We start from the raw sequence: 16,982 nt of genomic DNA on the forward strand, positions 1-16,982 counted from the left end.
CAATTCCACAAGAACAGTCTTAGCGAAAGGCTTCTTGAGGGGAAAGCTGTAACTCTGTGAGATGATTTCACAGAACACAAAGAAGTTTCTCAGAAAGCTTCTTTCTCTTTGTTATCGGAGCATATTTCCTTTGGCCGTATAGTCTTCCAAGGGATCCGAAATATCTGATCTCAGATTCCACAGAATTAAGGCTAGCAAAGAGATCCACGAAATACAGATGTAACTCTGTGAGATGAATTAACAGAACACTAAGTAGTTTCTCAGAAAGCTTCTTTCCAGATTTCATCTGAGGATATTTCCTTTTTCACCATAGCCCTCTATTGCTCCAAATGTCACTTTGCGAATTCAACAAGAACTGTCTTGGCGAAACGCTTCTTGAGGGGAAAGCTGTAACTCTGTGAGATGATTTCACAGAACACAAAGAAGTTTCTCAGAAAGCTTCTTTCCAGATTTCATCTGAGGATAATTCCTTTTTCACCATAGCCCACTATGGGCTTCCAAATATCACTTTGCCAATTCCACAAGAACTGTCTTAGCGAAAGGCTTCTTGAGGGGAAAGCTGTAAATCTGTGAGATGATTTCACAGAACACAAAGAAGTTTCTCAGAAAGCTTCTTTCTATTTGTTATCGGAGGATATTTCCTTTGGCCCTATAGTCTTCCAAGGGATCCGAAATATCTGTTCTCAGATTCCACAGAAATAAGGCTAGCAAAGAGATCCACGAAATACAGATGTAACTCTGTGAGATGAATTAACAGAACACTAAGCAGTTTCTCAGAAAGCTTCTTTCCAGATTTCATCTGAGGATATTTCCTTTTTCACAATAGCCCTCTATGGGCTTCCAAATATCACTTTGCCAATTCCACAAGAACTCTCTTAGCGAAAGTCTTCTTGAGGGGAAAGCTGTAACTCTGTGAGATGATTTCACAAAACACAAAGAAGTTTCTCAGAAAGCTTCTTTCTCTTTGTTATCGGAGCATATTTCCTTTGGCCCTATAGTCTTCCAAGGGATCCGAAATATCTGTTCTCAGATTCCACAGAAATGAGGCTAGCAAAGAGATCCACGAAATACAGATGTAACTCTGTGAGATGAATTAACAGAACACTAAGCAGTTTCTCAGAAAGCTTCTTTCCAGATTTCATCTGAGGATATTTCCTTTTTCACCATAGCCCTCTATGGGCTTCCAAATATCACTTTGCCAATTCCACAAGAACTGTCTTAGCGAAAGGCTTCTTGAGGGGAAAGCTGTAACTCTGTGAGATGATTTCACAGAACACAAAGAAGTTTCTCAGAAAGCTTCTTTCTCTTTGTTATCGGAGGATATTTCCTTTGGCCCTATAGTCTTCCAAGATATCCGAAATATCTGTTCTCAGATTCCACAGAAATAAGGCTAGCAAAGAGATCCACGAAATACAGATGTAACACTGTGAGATGAATTAACAGAACACTAAGCAGTTTCTCAGAAAGCTTCTTTCCAGATTTCATCTGAGGATATTTCCTTTTTCACCATAGCCCTCTAGGGGCTTCCAAATATCACTTTGCAAATTCCACAAGAACTGTCTTAGCGAAAGGCTTCTTGAGGGGAAAGCTGTAACTCTGTGAGATGATTTCACAGAACACAAAGAAGATTCTCAGAAAGCTTCTTTCTCTTTGTTATCGGAGGATATTTCCTTTGGCCCTATACTCTTCCAAGGGATCCGAAATATCTGTTCTCAGATTCCACAGAAATAAGGCTTGCAAAGAGATCCACGAAATACAGATGTAACTCTGTGAGATGAATTAACAGAACACTAAGCAGGTTCTCAGAAATCTCCTTTCCAGATTTGATCTGAGGATATTTCCTTTTTCACCATAGCCCTCTATGGACTTCCAAATATCACTTTGCCAATTCCACAAGAACTGTCTTAGCGAAAGTCTTCTTGAGGGGAAAGCTGTGACTCTGTGAGATGATTTCACAGAACACAAAGAAGTTTCTCAGAAAGCTTCTTTCTCTTTGTTATCGGAGGATATTTCCTTTGGCCCTATAGTCTTCCAAGGGATCCGAAATATCTGTTCTCAGATTCCACAGAAATAAGGCTAGCAAAGAGATACACGAAATACAGATGTAACTCTGTGAGATGAATTAACAGAACACTAAGCAGTTTCTCAGAAAACTTCTTTCCAGATTTCATCTCACGATATTTCCTTTTTTATCATAACTCTCTAAGGGCTTCCAAATATCACTTTGCCAATTCCACAAGAACTGTCTTAGCGAAAGGCTTCTTGAGGGGAAAGCTGTAACTCTGTGAGATGATTTCACAGAACACAAAGAAGTTTCTCAGAAATCTTCTTTCTCTTTGTTATCGGAGGATATCTCCTTTGGCCCTATAGTCTTCATAGGAATCCGAAATATCTGTTCTCAGATTCCACAGAAATAAGGCTAGCAAAGAGATACACGAAATACAGATGTAACTCTGTGAGATGAATTAACAGAACACTAAGCAGTTTCTCAGAAAGCTTCTTTCCAGATTTCATGTGAGGATATTTCCTTTTTCACCATAGCCCTCTATGGGCTTCCAAATATCACTTTGCCAATTCCACAAGAACTGTCTTAGCGAAAGGCTTCTTGAGGGGAAAGCTGTAACTCTGTGAGATGATTTCACAGAACACAAAGAAGTTTCTCAGAAAGCTTCTTTCTCTTTGTTATCGGAGGATATTTCCTTTGGCCCTATAGTTTTCCAAGGGATCCGAAATATCTGTTCTCAGATTCCACAGAAATAAGGCTAGCAAAGAGATCCACGAAATACAGATGTAACTCTGTGAGATGAATTAACAGAACACTAAGCAGTTTCTCAGAAAGCTACTTTCCAGATTTCATCTGAGGATATTTCCTTTTTCACCATAGCCCTCTATGGGCTTCCAAATATCACTTTGCCAATTCCACAAGAACTGTCTTAGCGAAAGGCTTCTTGAGGGAAAGCTGTAACTCTGTGAGATGATTTCACAGAACAAAGAAGTTTCTCAGAAATCTTCTTTCTCTTTGTTATCGGAGGATATTTCCTTTGGCCCTATAGTCTTCCAAGGTATCCGAAATATCTGTTCTCAGATTCCACAGAAATAAGGCTAGCAAAGAGATACACGAAATACAGATGTATCTCTGTGAGATGAATTAACAGAACACTAAGCAGTTTCTCAGAAAGCTTCTTTCCAGATTTCATCTGAGGATATTTCCTTTTTTACCATAGCTCTCTAAGGGCTTCCAAATATCACTTTGCCAATTCCACAAGAACTGTCTTGGTGAAACGCTTCTTGAGGGGAAAGCTGTAACTCTGTGAGATGATTTCACAGAACACAAAGAAGTTTCTCAGAAAGCTTCTTTCTCTTTGTTATCAGAGGATATTTCCTTTGGCCCTATAGTCTTGCAAGGGATCCGAAATATCTCTTCTCAGATTCCACAGAAATAAGGCTAGCAAAGAGATCCACGAAATACAGATGTAACTCTGTGAGATGAATTAACAGAACACTAAGCAGTTTCTCAGCAAGCTTCTTTCCAGATTTCATCTGAGGATATTTCCTTTTTCACCATAGCCCTCTATGGGCTTCCAAATATCACTTTGCCAATTCCACAAGAACTGTCTTAGCGAAAGGCTTCTTGAGGGGAAAGCTGTAACTCTGTGAGATGATTTCACAGAACACAAAGAAGTTTCTCAGAAAGCTTCTTTCTCTTTGTTATCGGAGGATATTTCCTTTGGCCCTATAGTTTTCCAAGGGATCCGAAATATCTGTTCTCAGATTCCACAGAAATAAGGCTAGCAAAGAGATCCACGAAATACAGATGAAACTCTGTGAGATGAATTAACAGAACACTAAGCAGTTTCTCAGAAAGCTTCTTTCCAGATTTCATCTGAGGATATTTCCTTTTTCACCGTAGCCCTCTATGGGTTTCTAAATATCACTTTGCCAATTCCACAAGAACTGTCTTAGCGAAAGGCTTCTTGAAGGGAAAGCTATAACTCTGTGAGATGATTTCACAGAACACAAAGAAGTTTCTCAGAAAGCTTCTTTCTCTTTGTTATCGGAGGATATTTCCTTTGGCCCTATAGTCTTCCAAGGGATCCGTAATATCTGTTCTCAGATTCCACAGAAATAAGGCTAGGAAAGAGATCCACGAAATACAGATGTAACTCTGTGAGATGAATTAACAGAACACTAAGCAGTTTCTCAGAAAGCTTCCTTCCAGATTTCATCTGAGGATATTTCCTTTTTCACCATAGCCCTCTAAGGCCTCCAAATGTTACTTTGCCAATTCCACAAGAACTGTCTTGGCGAAACGCTTCTTGAGGGGAAAGCTGTAACTCTGTGAGATGATTTCACAGAACACAAAGAAGTTTCTCAGAAAGCTTCTTTCTCTTTGTTATCGGAGGATATCTCCTTTGGCCCTATAGTCTTCCAAGGGATCCGAAATATCTATTCTCAGATTCCACAGAAATAAAGCTAGCAAAGAGATCCACGAAATACAGATGTAACTCTGTGAGATGAATTAACAGAACACTAAGCAGTTTCTCAGAAAGCTTCCTTCCAGATTTCATCTGAGGATGTTTCCTTTTTCATCATAGACCTCTATGGGCTTCCAAATATCACTTTGCCTATTCCACAAGAACTGTCTTAGCGAAAGGCTTCTTGAGGGAAAAGCTGTAACTCTGTGAGATGATTTCACAGAACACAAAGAAGATTCTCAGAAAGCTTCTTTCTCTTTGTTATCGGAGGATATTTCCTTTGGCCCTATAGTCTTCCAAGGGATCCGAAATATCTGTTCTCAGATTCCACAAAAATAAGGCTAGCAAAGAGATCCACGAAATACAGATGTAACTCTGTGAGATGAATTAAGAGAACACTAAGCAGTTTCTCAGAAATCTCCTTTCCTGATTTGATCTGAGGATATTTCCTTTTTCACCATAGCCCTCTATGGGCTTCCAAATATCACTTTGCCAATTCCACAAGAACTGTCTTAGCGAAAGGCTTCTTGAGGGAAAGCTGTAACTCTGTGAGATGATTTCACAGAACACAAAGAAGTTTCTCAGAAATCTTCTTTCTCTTTGTTATCGGAGGATATCTCCTTTGGCCCTATAGTCTACCAAGGGATCCGAAATATCTGTTCTCAGATTCCACAGAAATAAGGCTAGCAAAGAGATCCACGAAATACAGATGTAACTCTGTGAGATGAATTAACAGAACACTAAGCAGTTTCTCAGAAAGCTTCTTTCCAGATTTCATCTGAGGATATTTCCTTTTTCACCATAGCCCTCTATGGCCTCCAAATGTTACTTTGCCAATTCCACAAGAACTGTCTTGGCGAAACGATTCTTGAGGGGAAAGCAGTAACTCTGTGAGATGATTTAACAGAACACAAAGAAGTTTCTCAGAAAGCTTCTTTCTCTTTGTTATCGGAGGATATTTCCTTTGGCCCTATAGTCTTGCAAGGGATCCGAAATATCTGTTCTCAGATTCCACAGAAATAAGGCTAGCAAAGAGATCCACGAAATACAGATGTAACTCTGTGAGATGAATTAACAGAACTCTAAGAAGTTTCTCAGAAAGCTTCTTTCCAGATTTCATCTGAGGATATTTCCTTTTTCACCATAGCCCTCTATGGGCTTCCAAATATCACTTTGCCAATTCCACAAGAACTGTCTTGGTGAAAAGCTTCTTGAGGGGAAAGCTGTAACTCTGTGAGATGATTTCACAGAACACAAAGAAGTTTCTCAGAAAGCTTCTTTCCTTTGTTATCGGAGGATATTTCCTTTGGCCCTATAGTCTTGCAAGGGATCCGAAATATCTGTTCTCAGATTCCACAGAAATAAGGCTAGCAAAGAGATCCACGAAATACAGATGTAACTCTGTGAGATGAATTAACAGAACACGAAGCAGTTTCTCAGAAAGCTTCTTTCCATTTTTCATCTGAGGATATTTGCTTTTTCACGATAGCCCTCTAGGGGCTTCCAAATATCACTTTGCCAATTCCACAAGAACTGTCTTAGCGAAAGGCTTCTTGAGGGGAAAGCAGTAACTCTGTGAGATGATTTCACAGAACACAAAGAAGTTTCTCAGAAAGCTTCTTTCTATTTGTTATCCGAGGATATTTCCTTAGGCCCTATAGTCTTCCAAGGGATCCGAAATATCTGTTCTCAGATTCCACAGAAATAAGGGTAGCAAAGAGATACACGAAATACAGATGTAACTCTGTGAGATGAATTAACAGAACACTAAGCAGCTTCTCAGAAAGCTTCTTTCCAGATTTCATCTGAGGATATTTCTTTTTTCACCGTAGACCACTATGGGCTCCAAATGTCACTTTGCCAATTCCACAAGAACTGTCTTGGCGAAACGCTTCTTGAGGGGAAAGCTGTAACTCTGTGAGATGATTTCACAGAACACAAAGAAGTTTCTCAGAAAGCTTCTTTCTCTTTGTTATCGGAGGATATTTCCTTTGGCCCTATAGTCTTCCAAGGGATCCGAAATATCTGTTCTCAGATTCCACAGAAATAAGGCTAGCAAAGAGATCCACGAAATACAGATGTAACTCTGTGAGATGAATTAACAGAACACTAAGCAGTTTCTCAGAAAGCTTCTTTCCAGATTTCATCTGAGGATATTTCCTTTTTCACCATAGCCCTCTATGGGCTTCCAAATATCACTTTGCCAATTCCACAAGAACTGTCTTAGCGAAAGGCTTCTTGAGGGGAAAGCTGTAACTCTGTGAGATGATTTCACAGAACACAAAGAAGTTTCTCAGAAAGCTTCTTTCTCTTTGTTATCGGAGGATATTTCCTTTGGCCCTATAGTCTTCCAAGGGATCCGAAATATCTGTTCTCAGATTCCACAGAAATAAGGCTAGCAAAGAGATCCACGAAATACAGATGAAACTCTGTGAGATGAATTAACAGAACACTAAGTAGTTTCTCAGAAAGCTTCTTTCCAGATTTCATGTGAGGATATTTCCTTTTTCACCATAGCCCTCTATGGGCTTTCAAATATCACTTTGCCAATTCCACAAGAACTGTCTTAGCGAAAGGCTTCTTGAGGGGAAAGCTGTAACCTTGTGAGATGATATCACAGAACACAAAGAAGTTTCTCAGAAAGCTTCTTTCTCTTTGTTATCGGAGGATATTTCCTTTGGCCCTATAGTCTTGCAAGGGATCCGAAATATCTGTTCTCAGATTCCACAGAAATAAGGCTAGCAAAGAGATCCACGAAATACAGATGTAACTCTGTGAGATGTATTAACAGAACACTAAGCAGTTTCTCAGAAAGCTTCTTTCCATTTTTCATCTGAGGATATTTCCTTTTTCACCATAGCCCTCTAGGGGCTTCCAAATATCACTTTGCCAATTCCACAAGAACTGTCTTAGCGAAAAGCTTCTTGAGGGGAAAGCTGTAACTCTGTGAGATGATTTCACAGAACACAAAGAAATTTCTCAGAGAGCTTCTTTCTCTTTGTTGTCGGAGGATATTTCATTTGGCCCTATAGTCTTCCTAGGGATCCGAAATATCTGTTCTCAGATTCCACAGAAATAAGGCTAGCAAAGAGATCCACGAAATACAGATGTAACTCTGTGAGATGAATTAACAGAACACTAAGAAGTTTCTCAGAAAGCTTCTTTCCAGATTTCATCTGAGGATATTTCCTTTTTCACCATAGCCCTCTATGGGCTTCCAAATATCACTTTGCCAATTCCACAAGAACTGTCTTGTGGAAAAGCTTCTTGAGGGGAAAGCTGTAACTCTGTGAGAAGATTTCACAGAATACAAAGAAGATTCTAAGAAAACTTCTTTCTCTTGGTTATCGGAGCATATTTCCTTTGGCCCTATAGTCTTCCAAGGGATCCGAAATATCTGTTCTCAGATTCCACAGAAATAAGGCTAGCAAAGAGATCCACGAAATACAGATGTAACTCTGTGAGATGAATTAACAGAACACTAAGCAGTTTCTCAGAAAGCTTCTTTCCAGATTTCATGTGAGGATATTTCCTTTTTCACCATAGCCCTCTATGGGCTTTCAAATATCACTTTGCCAATTCCACAAGAACTGTCTTAGCGAAAGGCTTCTTGAGGGGAAAGCTGTAACCTTGTGAGATGATTTCACAGAACACAAAGAAGTTTCTCAGAAAGCTTCTTTCTCTTTGTTATCGGAGGATATTTCCTTTGGCCCTATAGTCTTGCAAGGGATCCGAAATATCTGTTCTCAGATTCCACAGAAATAAGGCTAGCAAAGAGATACACGAAATACAGATGTAACTCTGTGAGATGTATTAACAGAACACTAAGCAGTTTCTTAGAAAGCTTCTTTCCATTTTTCATCTGAGGATATTTCCTTTTTCACCATAGCCCTCTAGGGGCTTCCAAATATCACTTTGCCAATTCCACAAGAACTGTCTTAGCGAAAAGCTTCTTGAGGGGAAAGCTGTAACTCTGTGAGATGATTTCACAGAACACAAAGAAATTTCTCAGAGAGCTTCTTTCTCTTTGTTATCGGAGGATATTTCATTTGGCCCTATAGTCTTCCAAGGCATCCGAAATATCTGTTCTCAGATTCCACAGAAATAAGGCTAGCAAAGAGATCCACGAAATACAGATGTAACTCTGTGAGATGAATTAACAGAACACTAAGCAGTTTCTCAGAAAGCTTCTTTCCAGAATTCATCTGAGGATATTTCCTTTTTCACCGTAGCCCTCTATGGGCTTCTAAATATCACTTTGCCAATTCCACAAGAACTGTCTTAGCGAAAGGCTTCTTGAAGGGAAAGCTGTAACTCTGTGAGATGATTTCACAGAACACAAAGAAGTTTCTCAGAAAGCTTCTTTCTCTTTGTTATCGGAGGCTATTTCCTTTGGCCCTATAGTCTTTCAAGGGATCCGTAATATCTGTTCTCAGATTCCACAGAAATAAGGCTAGGAAAGAGATCCACGAAATACAGATGTAACTCTGTGAGATGAATTAACAGAACACTAAGCAGTTTCTCAGAAAGCTTCTTTCCAGATTTCATCTGAGGATATTTCCTTTTTCACCATAGCCCTCTATGGCCTCCAAATGTTACTTTGCCAATTCCACAAGAACTATCTTGGCGAAACGCTTCTTGAGGGGAAAGCAGTAACTCTGTGAGATGATTTCACAGAACACAAAGAAGTTTCTCAGAAAGCTTCTTTCTCTGTGTTTTCGGAGCATATCTCCTTTGGCCCTATAGTCTTCCAAGGGATCCGAAATATCTATTCTCAGATTCCACAGAAATAAGGCTAGCAAAGAGATCCACGAAATACAGATGTAACTCTGTGAGATTAATTAACAGAACACTAAGCAGTTTCTCAGAAAGCTTCCTTCCAGATTTCATCTGAGGATATTTCCTTTTTCATCATAGACCTCTATGGGCTTCCAAATATCACTTTGCCAATTCCACAAGAACTGTCTTAGCGAAAGGCTTCTTGAGGGGAAAGCTGTAACTCTGTGAGATGATTTCACAGAACACAAAGAAGTTTCTCAGAAAGCTTCTTTCTCTTTGTTATCGGAGGATATTTCCTTTGGCCCTATAGTCTTCCAAGGGATCCGAAATATCTGTTCTCAATTCCACAGAAATAAGGCTAGCAAAGAGATCCACGACATACAGATGTAACTCTGTGAGATGAATTAACAGAACATTAAGCAGTTTCTCAGGAAGCTTCTTTCCAGATTTCATCTGAGGATATTTCCTTTTTCACCATAGCCCTCTATGGGCTTCCAAATATCACTTTGCCAATTCCACAAGAACTGTCTTAGCGAAAGGCTTCTTGAGGGAAAAGCTGTAACTCTGTGAGATGATTTCACAGAACACAAAGAAGATTCTCAGAAAGCTTCTTTCTCTTTGTTATCGGAGGATATTTCCTTTGGCCCTATAGTCTTCCAAGGGATCCGAAATATCTGTTCTCAGATTCCACAAAAATAAGGCTAGCAAAGAGATCCACGAAATACAGATGTAACTCTGTGAGATGAATTAAGAGAACACTAAGCAGTTTCTCAGAAATCTCCTTTCCTGATTTGATCTGAGGATATTTCCTTTTTCACCATAGCCCTCTATGGGCTTCCAAATATCACTTTGCCAATTCCACAAGAACTGTCTTAGCGAAAGGCTTCTTGAGGGAAAGCTGTAACTCTGTGAGATGATTTCACAGAACACAAAGAAGTTTCTCAGAAATCTTCTTTCTCTTTGTTATCGGAGGATATCTCCTTTGGCCCTATAGTCTTCCAAGGGATCCGAAATATCTGTTCTCAGATTCCACAGAAATAAGGCTAGCAAAGAGATCCACGAAATACAGATGTAACTCTGTGAGATGAATTAACAGAACACTAAGCAGTTTCTCAGAAAGGTTCTTTCCAGATTTCATCTGAGGATATTTCCTTTTTCACCATAGCCCTCTATGGCCTCCAAATGTTACTTTGCCAATTCCACAAGAACTGTCTTGGAGAAACGATTCTTGAGGGGAAAGCTGTAACTCTGTGAGATGATTTCACAGAACACAAAGAAGTTTCTCAGAAAGATTCTTTCTCTTTGTTATTGGAGGATGTTTCCTTTGGCCCTATAGTCTTCCAAGGGATATGAAATATCTGTTCTCAGATTCCACAGAAATAAGGCTAGCAAAGAGATCGACGAAATACAGATGTCACTCTGTGAGATGAATTAACAGAACACTAAGCAGTTTCTCAGAAAGCTTCTTTCCAGATTTCATCTGAGGATATTTCCTTTTTCACCATAGATCTCTATGGGCTTCCAAATATCACTTTGCCAATTCCACAAGAACTGTCTTAGCGAAAGGCTTCTTGAGGGGAAAGCTGTAACTCTGTGAGATGATTTCACAGAACACAAAGAAGATTCTCAGAAAGCTTCTTTCTCTTTGTTATCGGAGGATATTTCCTTTGGCCCTATAGTCTTCCAAGGGATCCGAAACATCTGTTCTCAGATTCCACAAAAATAAGGCTAGCAAAGAGATCCACGAAACACAGATGTAACTCTGTGAGATGAATCAACAGAACACTAAGCAGTTTCTCAGAAAGCTTCTTTCCAGATTTCATCTGAGGATATTTCCTTTTTCACCATAGCCCTCTATGGCCTCCAAATGTTACTTTGCCAATTCCACAAGAACTGTCTTGGCGAAACGCTTCTTGAGGGGAAAGCTGTAACTCTGTGAGATGATTTCACAGAACACAAAGAAGTTTCTCAGAAAGCTTCTTTCTCTTTGTTATCAGAGGATATCTCCTTTGGCCGTATAGTCTTCCAAGGGATCCGAAATATCTATTCTCAGATTCCACAGAAATAAGGCTAGCAAAGAGATCCACGAAATACAGATGTAACCCTGTGAGATGAATTAACAGAACACTAAGCAGTTTCTCAGGAAGCTTCTTTCCAGATTTCATCTGAGGATATTTCCTTTTTCATCTTAGTCCTCTACGGGCTTCCAAATGTCACTTTGCCAATTCCACAAGAACTGTCTTGGGGAAAGGCTTCTTGAGGGGAAAGCTGTAACTCTGTGAGATGATTTCACAGAACATAAACAAGTTTCTCAGAAAGCTTCTTTCTCTTTGTTATCGGAGCATATTTCCTTTGGCCCTACAGTCTTCCAAGGGATCCCAAGTATCTGTTCTCAGATTCCACAGAAATAAGGCTAGCAAAGAGATCCACGAAATGGAGATGTAACTCGGTGAGATGAATTAACAGAACACTAAGCAGTTTCTCAGAAAGCTTCTTTCCAGATTTCATCTGAGGATATTTCCTTTTTTACCATAGCCCTCTATGGGCTTCCAAATATCACTTTGCCAATTCCACAAGAACTGTCTTAGCGAAAGACTTCCTGAGGGGAAAGCTGTAACTCAGGGAGATGATTTCACAGAACACAAAGAAGTTTCTCAGAAAGCTTCTTTCTCTTTGTTATCGGAGGATATTTCCTTTGTCCCTATAGTCTTCCAAGGGAACCGAAATATCTGTTCTCAGATTCCTCAGAAATAAGGGTAGCAAAGAGATCCACGAAATACAGATGTAACTCTGTGAGATGAATTAACAGAACACTAAGCAGTTTCTCAGAAAGCTTCTTTCCAGATTTCATCTGAGGATACTTCCTTTTTCATCTTTGCCCTCTACGGGCTTCCAAATGTCTCTTTGCCAATTCCACAAGAACTGTCTTGTGGAAAGGCTTCTTGAGGGGAAAGCTGTAACTCTGTGAGATGATTTCACAGAACATAAACACGTTTCTCAGAAAGCTTCTTTCTCTTTGTTATCGGAGGATATTTCCTTTGGCCCTATAGTTTTCCAAGGGATCCGAAATATCTGTTCTCAGATTCCACAGAAATAAGGCTAGCAAAGAGATCCACGAAATACAGATGAAACTCTGTGAGATGAATTAACAGAACACTAAGCAGTTTCTCAGAAAGCTTCTTTCCAGATTTCATCTGAGGATATTTCCTTTTTCACCGTAGCCCTCTATGGGTTTCTAAATATCACTTTGCCAATTCCACAAGAACTGTCTTAGCGAAAGGCTTCTTGAAGGGAAAGCTATAACTCTGTGAGATGATTTCACAGAACACAAAGAAGTTTCTCAGAAAGCTTCTTTCTCTTTGTTATCGGAGGATATTTCCTTTGGCCCTATAGTCTTCCAAGGGATCCGTAATATCTGTTCTCAGATTCCACAGAAATAAGGCTAGGAAAGAGATCCACGAAATACAGATGTAACTCTGTGAGATGAATTAACAGAACACTAAGCAGTTTCTCAGAAAGCTTCCTTCCAGATTTCATCTGAGGATATTTCCTTTTTCACCATAGCCCTCTAAGGCCTCCAAATGTTACTTTGCCAATTCCACAAGAACTGTCTTGGCGAAACGCTTCTTGAGGGGAAAGCTGTAACTCTGTGAGATGATTTCACAGAACACAAAGAAGTTTCTCAGAAAGCTTCTTTCTCTTTGTTATCGGAGGATATCTCCTTTGGCCCTATAGTCTTCCAAGGGATCCGAAATATCTATTCTCAGATTCCACAGAAATAAAGCTAGCAAAGAGATCCACGAAATACAGATGTAACTCTGTGAGATGAATTAACAGAACACTAAGCAGTTTCTCAGAAAGCTTCCTTCCAGATTTCATCTGAGGATGTTTCCTTTTTCATCATAGACCTCTATGGGCTTCCAAATATCACTTTGCCTATTCCACAAGAACTGTCTTAGCGAAAGGCTTCTTGAGGGAAAAGCTGTAACTCTGTGAGATGATTTCACAGAACACAAAGAAGATTCTCAGAAAGCTTCTTTCTCTTTGTTATCGGAGGATATTTCCTTTGGCCCTATAGTCTTCCAAGGGATCCGAAATATCTGTTCTCAGATTCCACAAAAATAAGGCTAGCAAAGAGATCCACGAAATACAGATGTAACTCTGTGAGATGAATTAAGAGAACACTAAGCAGTTTCTCAGAAATCTCCTTTCCTGATTTGATCTGAGGATATTTCCTTTTTCACCATAGCCCTCTATGGGCTTCCAAATATCACTTTGCCAATTCCACAAGAACTGTCTTAGCGAAAGGCTTCTTGAGGGAAAGCTGTAACTCTGTGAGATGATTTCACAGAACACAAAGAAGTTTCTCAGAAATCTTCTTTCTCTTTGTTATCGGAGGATATCTCCTTTGGCCCTATAGTCTACCAAGGGATCCGAAATATCTGTTCTCAGATTCCACAGAAATAAGGCTAGCAAAGAGATCCACGAAATACAGATGTAACTCTGTGAGATGAATTAACAGAACACTAAGCAGTTTCTCAGAAAGCTTCTTTCCAGATTTCATCTGAGGATATTTCCTTTTTCACCATAGCCCTCTATGGCCTCCAAATGTTACTTTGCCAATTCCACAAGAACTGTCTTGGCGAAACGATTCTTGAGGGGAAAGCAGTAACTCTGTGAGATGATTTAACAGAACACAAAGAAGTTTCTCAGAAAGCTTCTTTCTCTTTGTTATCGGAGGATATTTCCTTTGGCCCTATAGTCTTGCAAGGGATCCGAAATATCTGTTCTCAGATTCCACAGAAATAAGGCTAGCAAAGAGATCCACGAAATACAGATGTAACTCTGTGAGATGAATTAACAGAACTCTAAGAAGTTTCTCAGAAAGCTTCTTTCCAGATTTCATCTGAGGATATTTCCTTTTTCACCATAGCCCTCTATGGGCTTCCAAATATCACTTTGCCAATTCCACAAGAACTGTCTTGGTGAAAAGCTTCTTGAGGGGAAAGCTGTAACTCTGTGAGATGATTTCACAGAACACAAAGAAGTTTCTCCGAAAGCTTCTTTCCTTTGTTATCGGAGGATATTTCCTTTGGCCCTATAGTCTTGCAAGGGATCCGAAATATCTGTTCTCAGATTCCACAGAAATAAGGCTAGCAAAGAGATCCACGAAATACAGATGTAACTCTGTGAGATGAATTAACAGAACACGAAGCAGTTTCTCAGAAAGCTTCTTTCCATTTTTCATCTGAGGATATTTGCTTTTTCACGATAGCCCTCTAGGGGCTTCCAAATATCACTTTGCCAATTCCACAAGAACTGTCTTAGCGAAAGGCTTCTTGAGGGGAAAGCAGTAACTCTGTGAGATGATTTCACAGAACACAAAGAAGTTTCTCAGAAAGCTTCTTTCTATTTGTTATCCGAGGATATTTCCTTAGGCCCTATAGTCTTCCAAGGGATCCGAAATATCTGTTCTCAGATTCCACAGAAATAAGGGTAGCAAAGAGATACACGAAATACAGATGTAACTCTGTGAGATGAATTAACAGAACACTAAGCAGCTTCTCAGAAAGCTTCTTTCCAGATTTCATCTGAGGATATTTCTTTTTTCACCGTAGACCACTATGGGCTCCAAATGTCACTTTGCCAATTCCACAAGAACTGTCTTGGCGAAACGCTTCTTGAGGGGAAAGCTGTAACTCTGTGAGATGATTTCACAGAACACAAAGAAGTTTCTCAGAAAGCTTCTTTCTCTTTGTTATCGGAGGATATTTCCTTTGGCCCTATAGTCTTCCAAGGGATCCGAAATATCTGTTCTCAGATTCCACAGAAATAAGGCTAGCAAAGAGATCCACGAAATACAGATGTAACTCTGTGAGATGAATTAACAGAACACTAAGCAGTTTCTCAGAAAGCTTCTTTCCAGATTTCATGTGAGGATATTTCCTTTTTCACCATAGCCCTCTATGGGCTTCCAAATATCACTTTGCCAATTCCACAAGAACTGTCTTAGCGAAAGGCTTCTTGAGGGGAAAGCTGTAACTCTGTGAGATGATTTCACAGAACACAAAGAAGTTTCTCAGAAAGCTTCTTTCTCTTTGTTATCGGAGGATATTTCCTTTGGCCCTATAGTCTTCCAAGGGATCCGAAATATCTGTTCTCAGATTCCACAGAAATAAGGCTAGCAAAGAGATCCACGAAATACAGATGAAACTCTGTGAGATGAATTAACAGAACACTAAGTAGTTTCTCAGAAAGCTTCTTTCCAGATTTCATGTGAGGATATTTCCTTTTTCACCATAGCCCTCTATGGGCTTTCAAATATCACTTTGCCAATTCCACAAGAACTGTCTTAGCGAAAGGCTTCTTGAGGGGAAAGCTGTAACCTTGTGAGATGATATCACAGAACACAAAGAAGTTTCTCAGAAAGCTTCTTTCTCTTTGTTATCGGAGGATATTTCCTTTGGCCCTATAGTCTTGCAAGGGATCCGAAATATCTGTTCTCAGATTCCACAGAAATAAGGCTAGCAAAGAGATCCACGAAATACAGATGTAACTCTGTGAGATGTATTAACAGAACACTAAGCAGTTTCTCAGAAAGCTTCTTTCCATTTTTCATCTGAGGATATTTCCTTTTTCACCATAGCCCTCTAGGGGCTTCCAAATATCACTTTGCCAATTCCACAAGAACTGTCTTAGCGAAAAGCTTCTTGAGGGGAAAGCTGTAACTCTGTGAGATGATTTCACAGAACACAAAGAAATTTCTCAGAGAGCTTCTTTCTCTTTGTTGTCGGAGGATATTTCATTTGGCCCTATAGTCTTCCTAGGGATCCGAAATATCTGTTCTCAGATTCCACAGAAATAAGGCTAGCAAAGAGATCCACGAAATACAGATGTAACTCTGTGAGATGAATTAACAGAACACTAAGAAGTTTCTCAGAAAGCTTCTTTCCAGATTTCATCTGAGGATATTTCCTTTTTCACCATAGCCCTCTATGGGCTTCCAAATATCACTTTGCCAATTCCACAAGAACTGTCTTGTGGAAAAGCTTCTTGAGGGGAAAGCTGTAACTCTGTGAGAAGATTTCACAGAATACAAAGAAGATTCTAAGAAAACTTCTTTCTCTTGGTTATCGGAGCATATTTCCTTTGGCCCTATAGTCTTCCAAGGGATCCGAAATATCTGTTCTCAGATTCCACAGAAATAAGGCTAGCAAAGAGATCCACGAAATACAGATGTAACTCTGTGAGATGAATTAACAGAACACTAAGCAGTTTCTCAGAAAGCTTCTTTCCAGATTTCATGTGAGGATATTTCCTTTTTCACCATAGCCCTCTATGGGCTTTCAAATATCACTTTGCCAATTCCACAAGAACTGTCTTAGCGAAAGGCTTCTTGAGGGGAAAGCTGTAACCTTGTGAGATGATTTCACAGAACACAAAGAAGTTTCTCAGAAAGCTTCTTTCTCTTTGTTATCGGAGGATATTTCCTTTGGCCCTATAGTCTTGCAAGGGATCCGAAATATCTGTTCTCAGATTCCACAGAAATAAGGCTAGCAAAGAGATACACGAAATACAGATGTAACTCTGTGAGATGTATTAACAGAACACTAAGCAGTTTCTTAGAAAGCTTCTTTCCATTTTTCATCTGAGGATATTTCCTTTTTCACCATAGCCCTCTAGGGGCTTCCAAATATCACTTTGCCAATTCCACAAGAACTGTCTTAG

This window comes from Macaca nemestrina, chromosome 13, assembly GCF_043159975.1.
Source record: "Macaca nemestrina isolate mMacNem1 chromosome 13, mMacNem.hap1, whole genome shotgun sequence".
Classification (NCBI taxonomy): domain Eukaryota; kingdom Metazoa; phylum Chordata; class Mammalia; order Primates; family Cercopithecidae; genus Macaca; species Macaca nemestrina.